This window comes from Vipera berus, assembly GCF_964194415.1.
Source record: "Vipera berus genome assembly, chromosome: 16".
In the NCBI taxonomy this organism is placed as follows: Eukaryota; Metazoa; Chordata; class Lepidosauria; order Squamata; family Viperidae; genus Vipera; species Vipera berus.
Window position 1 is genome coordinate 8,952,466 of NC_138219.1, and position 18,970 is coordinate 8,971,435.

The window sequence follows — 18,970 nt, forward strand, 5'->3', positions numbered from 1 at the left end:
AGAGAAGGACCTTGGCAATGAGATTAGATGCCAAAGAACCTTAGTTTTTGAAAATGATACATTGAGGAAGTTCATCCAGAACTTGGAGAACTCATCAAGTGATGAAAAACCTGGACACAGTTTCCACCTTACTTCTTTCCAGGAGTTTCAATACTCAAATACACAAATGGTTACAATAAATTGGACAAGATAGCCACCACCAGCCAACAGAATTTGCAACAGGTAGCTCCCCCTGGTCCCTACGACCAAGTTTTTAAAAGGATCTCCAACAGAAAAGGTAGAACTTACAAGGTTCAGTGGTGAATACAGCTCAAGTTGAGTTCTTCAGTCCTAAACAAATCTGATGTTAGACTTTGGATCTGCTGGACTTTTTATATGTTTGCAGAATGGGTGATGCCTTCAATTGCCGGGATTCTAATTAATTGCTCATTGTCGTTTTCCTGTTTGTATCACTCACTTTCAAGGCATGACACCTCGTTTTGCATTCTTGGCACTTCATTCAGAGGTGGAGCCCTTTGAGTGAAAACCACAATGGACCAAATCTTTCAGACATTGGTTTTAGGTCAGTCATAATCAGGGTTGCTGATGAAATTTTAGGGACCGCAGAATTGGAAAAGCATTTTGTTGAGGTTCCTCACATCAACAGAGGAGAGATTTTCCTCAAGTTTACCCAATATTGGAGAAATAAGATAGGAGGTGGGCTGGATCAGGCCAACAATCAATTGGATAAAGTGACATGGAAAGATACCATACAGAGAAATTCAATATTGCCTTCTTTCTTGGGTTCCACTCAGTATTAGATAAACCAACATGACAATGTGAGTCTTCTCCATCCAGAACAAATCTATTCTTGTCCATGTTTCTACCCTATAGTACCTTCTGACTCCATAAAACTGTTTTCTCCCTACCTAAGTTCTGATTTTATTCCATGGTGACCATTCTGGTCACAGTTTTGGAAGCTGGTCCAAGAAATAATGTAAACCAGAACAGTAATGACCAAATTAACCATTTTTGGTTGACCCAAAGCTCTGGAGATCTCAACATTGACCCTAGCATTTCTAGACATAGTTAGAAAAAGTTAGATTGGTTGATAATCAGTACTGAAGGTCACAGGAAATTGATTTTGGAAGATAATTTTCTGGCACCTAATGAGGAGGAAAATGCAGAAAAGGAGAAGAAGGAGGTACATAGCCAGATAGGTGTTATCTTGAAGAGAAGTCCATGGTTTCCAAGAAGAATCAATGAAGTTTTATTGGTTATTTTATTCAACACCCACCCACCCCCAAAACAAAACCACACTTCAATTACAACAGCAATATGGTGTTATGGAATTAGGGTGAGAATATCTTGGTGTGTCTGGGTGGATTATCCTGGCTACTGAAATAACCATGAATCAACCAAAAATTCAAGAAGAGGTTCACAATGTACAACTAGATAATTGGTCCAGTCAAGTCCAGAAAGCGTGTTTGGAACTGCTCCCAGAATCTCAGCCGGTCATTTCAAATGCAAATTCCTATAAAGGGATAATTATTTGTGGGCCCTCCGTCTTCCTGAGCTAATAATGCGAATTCTAGACTCATGTCTTTTCCATGTATGCCCTTGTGTGTCTGAACTGGACTCTATCAACACTACGGCTGATTTCCTGGACAGGAAATGGAGCCTTAGGTATAACATTGTTTCTTCTACTCAATACACATCTCCCTGTACAAACTGTGTCAGGATAATTATAGTAATTCTGCAACATGTGTAAATGTGTTGCCACTTGTTAAGTGTAGGATGAGACAGCCAGACGTTAATCATTATGGCTTGAAGGCTAGAGGTGGGGTGAAGGAGAAGAGCTGGAGAGGAGCCAAGATAAGATGCCCTCTTTTGTATTTCCTTGTCCCCGAACCGCTGTTACCCCCAGCCCCATCACAGATGGGTGTCAAGGTGGTCTTGATTCCACATCTTTCTTCCCCCAAAAGAAGAAGCAGACCTGATTGGAACCACTTACAAAGTTGGAGGCCCTCAGTGGAGAACTTCAGGCATGGACAATCAACCAAAGTGCTCAGACACAGTTACAACTTTGAGCCACCCTCAACAGCCTGCCCCAGATCTTCCCAAATCTCTCAATCCATGGGGCCTATTGAAACAAATGTACACCTGGCACAAACTCTTGAGAAACCAGGAAGCATTTAAATCAGTCTGGAGCATGCCTTTGTTCATTCTGTATTGTTTCTCCTTTTAATTGGTGGTGTCTTCTGGACTAATGTAGGACTGAAGCTTCCCTTTATTTTGAAGGGAAAGTCTTTTCACCATTGGACTCTTTGGCTTCCAGTCAGAAGACTGATTGTAGTTCTATGTTGTGATAGTTAGTTTTTAAAGCTTATTGTGGTTTTATTTGAATGCTGCGCTGAGTCATGTATCAAACAGGTGGCTATATAAATTGTCTAAATAAATAAGATAAAATAAACACGAGCTGTCGTGCTGCGGTGGTTAGAATGGAGTACTGCGGGCTGCTTCTGCTGACTGCCAGCAGTTCGACAGTTCGATCCTGACCAGCTCAAGATTGACTCAGCCTTCCGTCCTTCCGAGGTCGGTAAAAGGAGGACCCAGATTCTCGGGGGCAATAGGCTGACTCTGTAAACCATTGAGAGGGCTGTAAAACACTGCGAAGTGATACATAAGTCTAAGTGCTATGCTACAAAAAAAGATGTTGAGACTCTGGAAAGAGTGCAGAGAAGAGCAACAAAGAAGATCAGAGGGCTGGAGGCTAAAACACACGAAGAGCGGTTGCAGGAATTGGGTATGTCTAGTGAAAAGGAGGAATAAGGGTGACATCATAGCACAGTTCCAATATCTAAGGGGTTACCACAAAGAAGAGGGGGTCAACCTATTCTCCAAAGCACCAGAAGGCAGGAGAAGAAGCAAGGGATGGAAATCAATGAAGGAGAGAACCTAGAATGAAGGAGAAATTTCCTGACAGTGGGAACAATTAATCAGGGGAACGACTTGCATCTAGAAATTGTGGGTGCCTCATCACTGGAGTCTTTCAAGAAGAGATTAGACAGCCATTTGTCTGAAATGGTTATAGGGTCTCTTGCCTCAGCCTGGGGCTGGATTAGAAGACCTCCAAGGTCCCTTCCAATTCTGTTACTCTGTTATGTGTCGCTTGTGGTTCTGTATGTGGACACTTGCATAGGTAAAACAAAACAGGGATGGGCACACACTACATAAAGCTATGTTTTCCTTCAGTGTGGTTTAACGAAGAAAATTATGAATTGGGATCACTTGACGCCTTAAAAACGGTACAAGACCTTGAGGACTTTGTCCAGGTATAAATGTGAGGGATATTTTCCAATATATATGTATATATATACATTTTTGGGGGAGTGATGTTCCTCACCACCCTTCTTGTATTGCACAACCAAATCTGGATGTAATCCAGTCTGATGAGTCAGGGTAGAAAAGGAACATGATTCCCATGTCTCAACTAATTGGTTATTGACATTTTAATGATTACTTATTGATATTTAGTTGTCAAACACAAAGTGTTTTTTTTAAATAAGATTTTTGATTTGTCTCCCTCCCTCCTTCCCTCCCTCCCTCTATCTCTTCCTGCCTCTCTCCCTTCCTCTATTTCTTCCTCCCTCTCTCCCTCCCTCTCTCTCCCTTCCTGCCTTTTCCCTCCCTCCCTCCCTCTTTTCTATGTGCCCCTCTTCCCTATTTCACCATTGGGGACCCATTCAATTCAGGAGAAAGTTAATACCACAAAGTCATCAGAACAGGAAACCATGATTTCTTTTTCCAATGCCATTTAGATTTTATTTGGGATGAGAAGCAAAGCACGTATTTTTCCCCCCACAGTTTGATTTCAACAAGCACAGAAGGGATGAAACAACCAAGGAACAAAGCGAAAGCTTGCAAGAAGATGAAGAAGTCAACTCGAGAGATGAAGCCGTCAAGAACCGACATCCACGAGGGCAGTTGACGTGAAGAGAGATCTTCGTTCTAGCCTGTCTGGTGCCATCTTAGTATTTGCTGCAAGGATCACAGATAGTCTGGACTCTGGGGAGGCAATTCCGGGAAGGAAGGCTGCAGGAAGTATAACATGAGTTGAATCTGTTACGGCTGAGTCCCGGGCCACACACCACCGGAGCACAGGTTGCAGAACTATAAGGTGCAGGACCACACTGGGCTGGGCCACACGGTGCTGGACCACAGACTGAAGGAGCACACATGGAAGGAGCACACACGGAAGGAGCACACACCGTGGGCGAGCAGGCCACAGGAGAACACCCAGAGGGAGAGCAAGGTCTGCAGGGATCCACACAGACGTACTGCTCAGGGCAAGAGAGGGAAGTGCTGGGGATGTTCATGGTGAATGGAGGTGGCTGCAAAGTGACGGTCACTGGGGTGCAGTTGGGGTAGCAGTGATTCCATCCGTAAGACATGGTTGATGAGAAGGGGTGTGGATCTACGGGAAGACAACAGAAAGTAGAGCTGAGCGATAACATCACACATACATACATACATAATTAATTAATTAATTAATTAATTAAATTTCTATACCGCCCTATTCCCGAAGGACATATGTACATGAACATAATTGGATTACTTCAGATTAGCATTCTGCCTTTCTCCCTGCAGGGCATCTGGGACTGTTGAGCTGTTAAGAAGCAGTTGGGAATTAAAACACAAGGATGTGATTGTGTAGGGCCTTGCATATGGATAGCATCGGATATATTTGCATGGAATTGCTAAGAAGGTAGCTATGGGAGGAGGTCAACGGAAGGCTTGGTTAACTTCTGGAAATCCACCAGAGCTTCTTTTTAATGCACCCGTGTCCTCCTTCTCTCCATCACCGGTCACCTTTCTTCCTGAACCTGAACCACATCTATGCTCTACTCAACCAACATGGCTTTTGAAGGACTTCTCAGTAGCTTCATACCAGACCAAGTCTTGAAGCTTTTCACCTCGGGGAAGTAATTCTCCACCAAAGGTGCCTTCACACTAAATCCTGGAGAAGAGAATATCATGCAAAATGGATGATGTTTCTTCAAGTCAAGTAGGCCTTGAGTGCATGAGGAGGAACCTCTTGAAGTTGACCACCAATTAAGGATAGACCTCAAGAACAAGAATCCATCAGAGAAAAGTCGGCTGAAGGATTTCAGCCAAATTAAAAATCTCTCTGTAAAACTTACCAGCTCCTGTAGAGAAGTGGATTCAGCTGGAATGTCTCGATGCTGGATGCTATTTCTCCCAAATCCCAAGGTTTTTATACCATTCTTTCAGTTATTCTAAGGGATGTTGTGCTTTTAATTAATTGCAACAGTTTTTCCCGGTGTCACACCTATGTTTTCTCAAGGAATGATTTTTCGATCCTTGCAGCTGTCTATCCTCATGCCTACCTTCTCCCAAGGTTGGCTGAAATGTTCCCAAAATAATTTGGGGGAGTCAAAGCAAAACAAAAGAAAAAGCAAAGAACTGACTCAAAAATGGCTAAAATAATTTCGTTTTCCGGTTGTGGCCTTTTGGGTGGATTTCCAGATTCTGAGTATAGTTTGTGGATATTTACTTGGAATAACAATCCAAGTGGGGTGCAATTTAATTGTGATGTTTGACAGGAGGACCTACAAAAATCAAGTGTTAAGGACACAAAGTGCAGAGCTTCCTAAATTTTTCATCCTGGAGCTGTAAAAAGTGGAGCAGCGCTAATTTTAAGCTCTGGATGGGATGCCTAAGTAAAATTCCTACCCTGTTCAAGTGGAAACGCTTTACTTTCCAAGTTTAAATGCTGATATTTTCATGTTTCTATTGTTAAATGATCATTAGGAGGGGAAAAAAGCATTTAGAAAGTTTGTTTTCTAATATTCTCTCAAAGGATTTCCAGAAAAAAAAGACGAGAAAAGTTTCACAGTGATCTTATTACATTTTTTTTGAAGTCAAAAATAAGCATTTCAGAATGTTCCTATTTCTTTTCTTTAAAAAAAAAAGCCCAGTTTCGTTAAAGTAACTTAATTCAATCAGTTCATAAATGGAATCAGCTCCATTCTTAACTTACTGGGTGCATTTAACACATTCACTGTTTTATTTAAGTCACATCTGTTTTGAAGGCCAATGTTGCTACCCATTGTTTAAAAATATGGGCATGTACTGTAATTATTATTGTTGTTGTTGTTGTTGTTGTTGTTGTTATCCCGTGGCTGGGCCTGGACGACTATCAGGTGCGATCCCTATGGTTATGGGATTACCGGTCTTCGGATTGGTATTGGCTTAGCCACTGTGAACCAACCCAGGCACCTCCCATCACCAATGATGAGAAGAAATTTAAAAAATCCCATACCAGATTGGTCGTCGCCTGGGTCAACAAGGACCGCGTCAGATGCTATGGCTCCTGGACATCTGACGAAAAATGGGCCACAAGGCTCAGTTGTTACTGCTGGGGAACCAGAGCGTACAACTGTAAAGCAACTGGAAGAAAAGCGCAAAACCTGGACAACTGAAGTATGTCCACAAACTTTGCAAAATGCATCAAGAAACTGCAGCTTCCTGCAATAGCTCCAGCAAAGCTACAAAAAACTGCGCTACTCGGAACATCTTACGTTTTAAGGAGGTACCTGGTTGATACCTAGGATGCTGGCAGCAACCCGTGTCAACCATCAGTGCCAGTCAATTTGAGTGTTCAGTTGACTGAGGTTCACGTTTAATGAATAAAAGAACAATAATAATAATGTTGGAAGGGACCTTGGAGGTCATCTAGTCCAACACCCTGCTCAGGCAGGAAACCCTATACCATTCTTGAGGTTTTGGCAATATCCATCAGGAAATATTCTTTTTCTGGTATTTCCAAGATGGATCTGGAAATGAGGGGCGAAAACCTCTCTAAGAGTGCAGTTAATTCTGCTGTGTTCCCAAAATATAGTTACTTACAACTTAGGGACTGTTCAAAGTTACAATGGCACTGAAAAAGTGACTTATGACCATTTTTCCACTTATGACCGTCGCATCATCCTCAGGGTCACATGATCAAAATTCAGAGGCTTGGCAACTGGCTCATATTTATGACGGTTGCAGCATCCTGGGGTCACGTGATCCCCTTTTGCAACGTTCTGACAAGCAAAGTCAATGGGGAAGCCAGATTCACTTAACAACCGTGTCACTAACTTAACAACTGCAAGTGATTCACTTAACAATGGTGCCAATCAAGGTCGTAAAATGGAGCAAAACCCACTTAACAACTGTCTCCCTTAGCAACAGAAATTGTGGGCTCATTTGTGGTCTAAGGACTACCTGTATATTTTGGGATACGCCTGACTAACTTGATTAACCCCGATTGTTAAACCGCAGCTTGGTTACTTGTGGTTTGGTGAATCTATCACAACAGGCTAGGAATGTAAGTATAAAAAATGATCCATAAACCACAGTGCTACCTGCTACATTGGAATTGAGCAAAATACGTGGATGATCTCTAGTTTGGGGCCACCTTTAAAGGAAGAGGATGTGTGGATTCATGAATGTCAAACTTCATTGGTGGCCTAAATAAAAGACTAACTTTAGGCTAGCCTAAAGGGAACCAACTGTGCCCAAATTTGGGTTCTAGGATCTTATGGAGAAGGTCTGGAGTCTGAGAAGATCACAAATGTCTCTCGATTTTCCTTATTTGAGGGGCTCCTACAAAGACGAGGGGGCCTGGAAAACTATTTTCCAAAGCACCAAAAGGCAAGACAGGAAACAATGGAAGGAAACTAAGCCAGGAGAGAAGCAACCTGGGACAAAGGAGAAATTTCCTAAGGGGGATAACAATCAACCAAGGGGACAGCTTGCGTTCAGAAATTGTGGGTGCTCCATCGCCCACAACTTCAATTGGCCAACTACCAAAAGTTGTGTTTCCCATTTGTGTTTTCCTTTTGCTAACAGGAAGACCCTGTGGAGTGGAGAACCATGGAACTGGAAAGGATTTTGGAGGTCTTGATGTCCTGCTCAGGGCAAGAATCCCCAGATCATCAGGGTAGAAAAGGAACATGATTCCCATGTCTCAACTACTTGGTTATTGGCATTTTTATGATTACTTATTGATATTTCATTGTCAAACATAGAGTGCTTTTTTTCTAAAATAAGACTTTTGATTTGTCTCCCTCCTTCCCTCTATCTCTTCCTGCTACTCTCCCTTCCTCCCTCCCTCCCTCTCTCTCCCTCCCTCCCTTTTTCCTCCCTCCCTCTTTTCTATGTGCCCCTCTTCCCTATTTCACCATTGGGGACCCATTCAATTCAGGAGAAAGTTAATACCACAAAGTCATCAGAACAGGAAACCATGATTTCTTTTTCCAATGCCATTTAGATTTTATTTGGGATGAGAAGCAAAGCACGTATTTTTTTCCCCCCACAGTTTGATTTCAGCAAGCACAGAAGGGATGAAAGAACCAAGCAACAAAGCGAAAGCTTGCATGAAGATGAAGAAGTCAACTCGAGAGATGAAGCCGTCAAGCACCGACATCCACGAGGGCAGTTGACGTGAAGAGAGGGGGGGACGATCTTCGTTCTAGCCCGTCTGGTGCCATCTTAGTATTTGCTGCAAGGATCACAGATGGTCTGGACTCTGGGGAGGCATTTCCGAGAAGGAAGGCTGCAGGAAGTATAACAGGAATTGAATCTGTTGCGGCTGAGTCCCGGGCCACACACCACCGGAGCACAGGTTGCAGAACTATAAGGTGCAGGACCACACGAGGCCGGGCCACAGACTGAAGGAGCACACATGGAAGGAGCACACATGGAAGGAGCACACACCGTGGACGAGCAGGCCACAGGAGAACACCCAGAGGGAGAGCAAGGTCTGCAGGGATCCACACAGACGTACTGCTCAGGGCAACAGAGTGAAGTGCTGGGGATGTTCATGGTGAATGGAGGTGGCTGCAAAGTGACGGCCACTGGGGTGCAGTTGGGGTAGCAGTGATTCCATCCGTAAGACATGGTTGATGAGAAGGGGTGTGGATCTATGGGAAGACAACAGAAAGTAGAGCTGAGCGATAACATCACACATACATACATACATACATATGTACACGAACATAATTGGATTACTTCAGATTAGCATTCTGCCTTTCTCCCTGCAGGGCATCTGGGACTGTTGAGCTGTTAAGAAGCAGTTGGGAATTAAAACACAAGGATGTGATTGAGTAGGGCCTTGCATATGGATAGCATCGGATATATTTGCATGGAATTGCTAAGAAGGTAGCTATGGGAGGAGGTCAACGGAAGGCTTGGTTAACTTCTGGAAATCCACCAGAGCTTCTTTTTAATGCACCCGTGTCCTCCTTCTCTGCATCACCGGTCACCTTTCTTCCTGAACCTGAACCAACATGGCTTTTGAAGGACTTCTCAGTAGCTTCATAGCAGACCAAGTCTTGAAGCTTTTGACCTCGGGGAAGTAATTCTCCACCAAAGGTGCCTTCACACTAAATCCTGGAGAAGAGAACATCATGCAAAATGGATGATGTTTCTTCAAGTCAAGTAGGCCTTGAGTGCATGAGGAGGAACCTCTTGAAGTTGACTACCAATTAAGGATAGACCTCAAGAACAAGAATCCTTCAGAGAAAAGTTGGCTGAAGGATTTCAGCCAAATTAAAAATCTCTCTGTAAAACTTACCAGCTCCTGTAGAGAAGTGGATTCAGCTGGAGTGTCTCGATGCTGGATGCTATTTCTCCCAAATCCCAAGGTTTTTATACAATTCTTTCAGTTATTCTAAGGGATGTTGTGCTTTTAATTAATTGCAACAGTTTTTCCCGGTGTCACACCTATGTTTTCTCAAGGAATGATTTTTCGATCCTTGCAGCTGTCTATCCTCATGTCTACCTTCTCCCAAAGTTGTCTGAAATGTTCCCAAAATAATTTGGGGGAGTCAAAACAAAACAAAGCTAAAATAATTTCGCTATCCAGTTGTGGCCTGTGGGTAGATTTTCAGATTTCAAGTATAATTTCCTGATATTTACTTGGAATAACAATCCAAGTGGGGTGCAATTTAATTGTGATGTTTGACAGGAGGACTTACAGAAATCACGTGTTAAGGAGACAAACTGCAGAACTTCCTACATTTTTCATCCTGGAGCTGTAAAAAGTGGAGCAGCGCTAATTTTAAGCTCTTTGATTAACTTGATTAACACCGATCGTTACACCACATCTTGGTTACTTGTGGTTTGGTGAATCTGTCACAACAGGCTAGGAACATAACTGTAAAGAATGATCCATAAACCACAGTGCCACCTGCTACATTGGAATTGAGCAAAATACGTGGATGATCTCTAGTTTGGGGCCACCTTTAAAGGAAGAGGATGTGTGGATTCATGAATGTCAAACTTCATTGGTGGCCTAAATAAAAGACTAACTTTAGGCTAGCCTAAAGGGAACCAACTGTGCCCAAATTTGGGTTCTAGGATCTTATGGAGAAGGTCTGGAGTCTGAGAAGATCACAAATGTCTCTTGATTTTGCTTCTTTGAGGGGCTCCTACGAAGACGAGGGGGTCTGGAAAACTATTTTCCAAAGCACCAAAAGGCAAGACAGGAAACAATGGAAGGAAACTAAGCCAGGAGAGAAGCAACCTGGGACAAAGGAGAAATTTCCTAAGGGGGAGAGCAATCAACCAAGGGGACAGCTTGCGTTCAGAAATTGTGGGTGCTCCATCACTGGACGCTTTCAAAGACAGACTGGACAACTGTTTGTCTGAAATGGTAGAAAGTCTCCTGCTCAAGCAGTTGGTTGCACAAGAAGACCTCCAAGGTCCCTGCCAACTCCATTATTCTATGTTCTATGTTTCTTCTGCTCTTCCATCAACCATGTTCTCCAGACTTGTTTTGGTGAAATCTATGGGCAATCTCAATCACGAATGGCTAATACTTCTTTGGAAAGCCTCACCCCATCTCAGTGTTTGTCTGTAGGAACCCCACCTATGGGTTGAAGCATCAGCAATGAGGAAGGAGCTTAAGAAGAGTGAAATCACCGTTGAAACTGCTTGGGTGTTGCAAACAGGACAAAAGGAACGTGGTGAGCAATTAATTAGAGCCTTGGAAAAAATCAAATGCATCACCCCTTCTGCAGCTGTATAAAAGACCCAGGAGATCCACAGTTGAGCATCAGATTCCTCCAGCGCCAAGAGAGCTCACTCTTGTCTCCATTGCCTCACCTGGTAAGTAAGACAGTGAGATGTTTTAACTTGTGCGAAGCTGCTGGCTGGTCTTGCTTTGATGTTTCTTGGCGCAGGCATCCGAGTAGTTTACTTCTTGCAAGAATGATCCTTGAGAAAGCAGTTAGAATGTCTTAGCCTCAAATCTTGACTTTTCTTGCTGATGGGCTAAAGCCCGACAAAACCCCCCCAAAAAGTGATCTTCCTAACTTTTGGTACCAAGGTCAAACTTGAGATGATTGGGTGGGTTCTAGGTTTCTTCAAGGAGGACCGTCTTAGCTCCAGCACCCAACCGTCAAATATCAACCCCACTTAATCCGCCAGTGGTAACTTTATGAAGCCTTGTGTTTTTGTGCAAAGCGTTTGCATCAGAGAGAACGTAAGGGGGAGAAGAGATGAATTATCCAAGCTCTTCAACGGCATGAATATTTATATGTTTTAATGAAACCAAGGATGGTTTAATTAAACAAATGTTGAGCTGACACAGGGAAGAGGGTGTGGACTTTTCCTCAGAATCCCCGAAGGTAGAACCAACAAGCGGAAGCTTCTCAGAGAGAGATCTAAAGTCAAGGGTCTCCTAGAGCTGGGGTCTCCAACCTTGGCAACTTTAAGATTTATGGACTTCAGCTCCCAGAATTCCCTAGCCAGCTATGAATTCTAGAAATTGAAGTCCACCCAGCTGAAAGCACACTGGCTGGGCAATTCTGGTTGGACACCCCTGTCCTAGAGCTATTCAGGAGTGGACTGGTCTTCTTCTTGGACTGTGAATATTCATCTCCGGAGGTTTTCAAGCAAAGTCTGAGATGGTTTAAGGAGTCCCATCTGGGCAGGGAATTGAAAGAGAAGACCTTCAACGTCCTTTCCAGTCATGTTTTTATGGATTCCTACTATGATTTTACTAAGGTCTACTCTCCACAGTCCATGTTTCATTCTTGGCTCAGAATGTTCTCTGCATCAGAGATTCTTAAAACAATTGTTGGAAAATAGATCAGAAAGACGTGAGGTAGCTCAATTTTATTAAGCTTTGCACCCTCCTATTTCTCTTGATTCTTGCCTGTAGATCCAGCCACTCCTTTGAACCAAGATGGCCTCCAGATGGGACCTCTGCTCTTTCAACTGCCCTCCCACCACCGTGACCATCCAGCCACCCCCCTTCTGCCTGAACATCCCGGGACCTTCTCTTCACTGTCCAGACCAGCCTCTTTGCATTGAGCAGTGCAACCCTTGTGTCCCTCTTCCCTTTCGTGGGCCTTTGTCCCTCCCCTCAGTTGGGAGCAGCGCAGCCAGCATTTATTCCCAGAAGTCCCAGCAGCAGCAGCAGCAGCAGCAACAGCAACAGCAACATCATCAACGATTCTAAGCATTGATGTTCTGCACCCCAGGAAGAAGACGAAGGATGGACCAGCGTAAGAGAAAAACCAGATCACCAAGAACCAACCAAGAACATCTTGATGGCCGAAAAATTTAACAAGATGATCAGAACAACCCACCACCACCATCACCACCATGCTGTCCTTCGAAATTGCTCTTCCCCATGGCCTTTGCTAAATTTTCTGAAGGACTTCAAGTTGGGGAACGCCATTCCTTTAGATCTGGGATGTGTCTGCATTTGGGCTCTCCAAAGATTCTTCACTCACCCTGGAGGGAACTGGGTTTCATGCTAGCATGGTTTCTGTTTGATGGTACTGCTTTCTCTGCTTTAAATTGATGTCTGGAATATTAGCTCTGCTTCCCCCCCCCCAATAAAATCTTTATTGCATTCAAACTTCCTGTCTCTGGCTGATGGTTATCTGAATCTCTGTTTTTTTAATTATCGTTCTCCAAAATAAAATGCCCCCATTCAATTCAGGTTGGGTCAAATGAAAAACAAGAGTCAGAACAACAGAATAACAGAGTTGGAAGGGACCTTGAAGGTCTTCTAGTCCAACCCCCTGCTCAGGCAGGAAACTCTATGCCATTTCAGACTTTTACCATTTCAGCCTAATCTCCTTTGGGATGTTTTTAAATAAATGTTTGCACACAGGAGGGATAACGCAGTGTGCAAAGTCAGCCATTGTAGCTTATTCATCCCACCAAGGTCTTGTTTCTGCAGATCTGTAACTTTGAGGAAGCTAAAATGATTTTTGACCCTTAAAAGGACTTCAAAAGACTTTATTTTTAGGGAATGATGGGTGATGGTGCTCTCCATGTGACTTTTGTTGAATGAAAAATTGCCTGGAAAATCCATGGTAGAGATGACTTTCCTTTATAAACAAACAACAACAACAACAACAACAACAACAACAACAACAATAACAATAATAATAATAATAATAATAATAATAATATAAGAACTTTCTTATTGTAAAAGATGAGTCAAAAGCAAAAAAGTACAAAAAAAAATCTAACGCTAAGAAGCATATAAATAACTTCTGATCCTTCTTTTCTTTTTATGGTGAACAATATTTTTATTATATTCGAAAGACGAACATGCAAAATCTAAAGGGGGACAAAAAAATTAACAAAGACAAAACAAGAACTAGGCAAGAACATTAATAAAATGTGAATGAAAAGGACAAAAAATTAGAAAAACATATTATCCCCTGTCCCAGTTGAACACTGACAGATGTATTGTAATAATAATAGCTTGGAAAACAGGTTTAAAATTTATAAGCGTCTACATGTATCAGCAACTCAATTTGACTTGCCATACGTTGTATATATGAAGAAAAAAAATTATGAACAAGTTAAACAACAGCAAAGTTAAAATTCCAGGCCCTGTGTTAACAATCTGTTTTTGTAATTTACTTGTAGAAAGTCTACAATGGTTTTTTATCTACCACAAATCTCCCCGATCATTATTTCTGATCTATCCAGGATTGAATACCATCATTTGGCTCAAAATAATAAAATCTTTCCTTGGGATTTTAATTGGGGACTTTGCCTCTCATTTCCAAAGTTTGTAAGTCTCTGTTGTAAATATCTCTGCAGCATCCACTGTTGAATAATTCTCCTTAAAAATTCAACCATGAGATAGTCTTCAAGGGAAGACCTATATGATGTCTCCTGTAACTCTTTAGCTTAGACGTTCAAAATGCCCTTGTCTTCTGACTCAGCCATGAGATAGTCTTCAAGGGAAGACCTGTGCTATGTCTCCTGGATCTCTTTAGGTTGGACGTTCAAAATGTCCTTGTTTTCTGATTCAACCATGAGTTGATCTTCAAGGAAAGACCTATGTGATATCTCCTGTAGCCCTTTAGTCTCAGAATGGCATAGGATCTCCTGACATGGGCAGGGGAATTGGTCTAGAAGACCTCCAATCTCCCTTCCAACTCCATTATTCTATGCCCTGTATGTTCAAAATGACCTTGTTTTCTTCTCTAAAGCATTGGCATGGAAACCAAGCAGCTCTCAGCATGCCTGGCAAACATCTCCTGTGTTTCCAGGTGGCTGAATTCCTTCTAGGAGCTTCCCAGTGGATGCAATGCAAGTAACTGGGTATGTGTAGTTTAACGAAGAGAAGGGTGAGGGGTGACATGATAGCAGTGTTCCAATATCTCAAGGGCTGCCCCAAAGAAGAGGGAGCCAAGCTATTCTCCAAAGCACCTGAAAGCAGGACAAGAAGCAACGGATGGAAACTAGTCAAGGAGAGAAGCAACCTGGAACTCAGGAGAAACTTCCTGACAGTTACAACAATTAACCAGTGGAACAACTTGCCTCCAGAAGTGGTGAATGCTCCAACACTGGAAGTGTTTAAGAGGAGACTGGACAGCCACTTGCCTGAAACGGGATAGGGTTTCCTGCCTGAGCAGGGGGTTGGACTAGATGACCTCCAAGGTCCCTTCCAACTTATTATTATTAATAATTGAGATGTCCTCCATGAAAGTCAGAGTTCTTCTCTAGCTATCATGAAACTCAGCTCCCAAGAAAGTTTTCTTTGTTTTTCCAGACTAGATGAGGACAACTGCTTTGTTTTCAATCTGTTGAACCTTCGTGACATGGCTTTTTTTTAGCTAGGTTCCTACACTAAGCATTGTAGTCTGTGGTTAGATATGCTCAATTAACCATTTCTAGGTGAGACAAGTTAATTCTTTGGATGGTATCTCAACACACACATCTTACAACCAGATCAAAGCTAGCTTCAGACATGGTTCTTCAGAACTATATGTCCTTTCCCTCCCAACATTCATTGACTGATCGGGACTGAGCTTCCATAACATCTGAAGGACACAGGTCAACCAACCCTATTCTAGTTGATCCTCCATAAGGGATAACTATTGATGGACTATGGAGATCTAGCCTTCAAGGAGTGTGGACTCAAGGATTCTTGAAGCTGTTACGCTTCATCACAGAACTGTGAAGATGATAAATATATTGAGACTTAAAGTAATGAAGGAGAAACATACATGTCTGATGCAGGAGATGGTTTTATTAAGGAGCTCAAGTTTACAGGCAGGGCAGAGGACACAAAATGACAGGTCAAATGCAGAAAAGATGGACCCACAAGATGCAGAAGCAGGATCATCAGTGGTGCCTGAAGGTCTTTCAATGTCATGGTTCTAACATCGGATGTTCTTGCTTTGACACCTAGTCTCGGCTGCATTCCCACAACATGGGAATTAAATGGTTATTAAATGAACACATTTCCTGGGTCTGCAGAATCTAAACTGGATGGGCCCAACACTGTAAGTCAAACACAATCCCAAAAAGAGAAACAACTCAGTTTAGTATGTTGTGCTAGTCCATGTGTTAGGTCTTCATCTGATCTGGTTAATCATATGGTGGGAACTCAGCCATCGTGTTTATTCTGAGACCCCTGTTCAATTCAAACAAGGGAACACTAAAGCAGAGAAAATCTCCTTGGGATTGGAGGGAGCATCCAATAGATCTCCAGAACTTGTTGAAGTACCACACCCAGCCTCCATCACCGCTGACCGAGCCAGCTGGGAATTGAGCTTCAACAGTCTCTAGAAGAGCCATAGATCCCTCACTTGGGTGATCTAACTTGGCATTTGAGGATGGATACCCAAAAGACAAGCACAAGTTGAAGAACTGTCCTCCTTGACCATACATGGTTAAATCCCAGGTCCATCATCTCAATATTCTTGATGTTATAGTGGTCATGGGTCCTCCTCAGCCTGCCATCCATGATTCTCGGGCTCAGTAGGTACGATAAGGAACACACCCACTCTTGCTTCTAGGCAAACACTTTGGAGAAGGTAGAGCAGGGGTGGTAAAGTAGGGAGTTGCACCGTGGGCCAGGCCGTGGTAACCGTTGTGGCTTCTCCCCTCCCAACAGTGAACTGGAGCACAGGGGTTGTGTGGCTTGATACAGGCAGGATAGCCTGGAGAATATTGAGCTGGTGTCATGACGCTGAGGGTCAGAGGAGGTGGGTGGACCGTCATGGTCATTGGAGAGCAATTGGGATAGCAATGGTCCCATCCGGAGTACAGACGTCCCGCGTGCATTGTGTTGAGCTAAGAAAATCCTGGGGAGAAAAAGAGCAGAAAATAGCTAAGAAGAAGACGATCCAAATACCCACCTCACCCTTTCAACATTAATTGAGAAGAGCCTTCTCCTGAAAAAATATTGCAACAGGTATGTGAACATCTACTTTGGATTCTTCGGAATCAACTAATCCTCCCTCTGCCTGGGGTCCCATGGCTGCCCCATTTTTCTGCAAGGAAGAAGATGGCGGCCCTTGCCACAAAGAAGAGTTGGGTGGGGTCAACGTATTGTCCAGAGCACCAGAAGGCAGGACAAGAAACAACAGATGGAAACTAATCAAAGAGAGAAGCAACCTGGAATTAAGGAGAGATATTGAGAACAATTAACCAATGGAACAGCTTGCCACCAGAAGTTGTGGGTGCTCCATCACTGGAGGCTTTTAAGAAGAGATTAGACAGCCATTTATCTGAAATGGTATAGGGTTTCCTGCCTGAGCAGGGGGTTGGACTAGATGACCTCCAAGGTCTTTTTCAACTAGTCTAGTCTAGTCAAGTCTAGTCTAGTCTAGTCTAGTCTAGTCTAGTCTAGTCTAGTCTAGTCTAGTCTAGTCAACTCTGCTTAAGTTTCTAGATCAGCTAAGGCCAAATAGCAGATGTTGTCTAGCTCCATCTTTCTAGTTATATACTACTGATTGAAATATTAATATTTAATCTCTGATATTCTTTTCTACTATGTTCTGATCCAGTTGCCCAACTATTGTTCCTGTTCAGTTCATAGTCACCCAAACACTTTTTATTTTCCAAATCCTTTCGCTTTTAGGGATCCAGTCACCTAAAGTAATCTACTCAACCCTTTTGCGAAGGTTCAAGAATCTAAGAGTAAACTTTCCTCCAATTTTTAAAACTTTATTGAATATTCCACCGCACAGGGTCTTCAGGTGCTGCAGTCTGGCGATCAAAGCAAGACACAATTTGTGATGCCAACCAACATCAAAACAGCCCCGCATGGATTATTTTTTTAACCCACCGTTTTTATGGCTTTTCAGCAAGAAAGCAAATTAATTGCAGCCGAAACCTGAACGTGTTTCAGCAACTTGCAACATCAGAAGGCACGTTACAGGTAGCAACAAGAATTTTAGCTAATGATGGAAAGGAAGGAAGACATGAACACCAGGTTCAAGGAAGAACATCAACATATGATACAAGTCATACAATATTCTTGGTTGCCTGATAGCTAGAAGCATAATGGATCCACAAACTCACCCCAAATGCCCTTAGAATCCTATGCAACGGCTAAGACGTTTGGCTGAAGTTCTCAAGAACTTCTGCTCAACTTACCAAGTTCTGCAGCTAACCAGCAATGGGATGTTCAAGGTCCTTTGCTCTGGGACTTTTTAGCCTTTTATACCTCCTTTCCATGGTTCAGTGGGCGATACGTTTGTTTTTCACAAACTCCTAATTTAATCGCTAAAAACAACAATTTTCTTGAGGTCACACCCAAGTTTTCTCAAGGAATGACTTTCTATCTCTTTGTTCTTCTTGAGCCTTGCTTGTATTTCACCGCACGAGGACAAACCCTCCTTTGGAAATTGCTGGGCTTCCCCAAAATTCATCTTGGGAACAGCCCAGTTGAAACAACTTCTGGAGTTTCACACAAAAAAAACAAACCAGATGTCTAAGGCTCTGGTAACCGGGTTTTGTCAACTGGCTTGAAGATCCCTATTAAATGGTTACAGTGCATGGCAGTTGACCGAATACACACTTGGTCTGTGTTGTTGGGTTGTTGTTTTTTTGTTTGTTTATTTATCTTTTGGGTTTGATCTTTTTAATTTATTCCGGTTGCAAGTTTAATTGGCTTTTATCTAGTTGGATTGTTTGATTGTGTCCGCAATAAACTATCATGATTTCGGTATGGGTATTTTTTTTTACACTTGACCGCTTCAAGAGAGCTGCTGTTTTTGTGAATGTCTACTTGGTGGTAGCAGTGGGATTTGATTTGGATTTCTCCTTTCTCAATCTTGGCCACTGGAAGATGCGTGGACTGACCTCATGTCCTTGTTTCCCAGAGTTCCTTCTACTCAAAGGTTCTTACAAAAATAAATCAGAAGGATCCAGTTTCACTCAGCAGAGCAGGGAAGAGCAACCATTTTTTATTTATTTTATTTATTTATTTTATTGGATTTGTATACCGCCCTATTCCCGTAGGACTCAGGGCGGTTTACAGGGCAGTTAAAACCATGAATACAAAAAATTAAAAACAAATAAAACAATTAAATTAAATTCAAGCCCCAACCATGTCTTACTTGGGGCTGCCAATCCTTTAATGATTTTTGTTTTAAGAAAGTTGCCCGCTGGAGCAACGCCTGGGACGTGTTTACGGAAGATG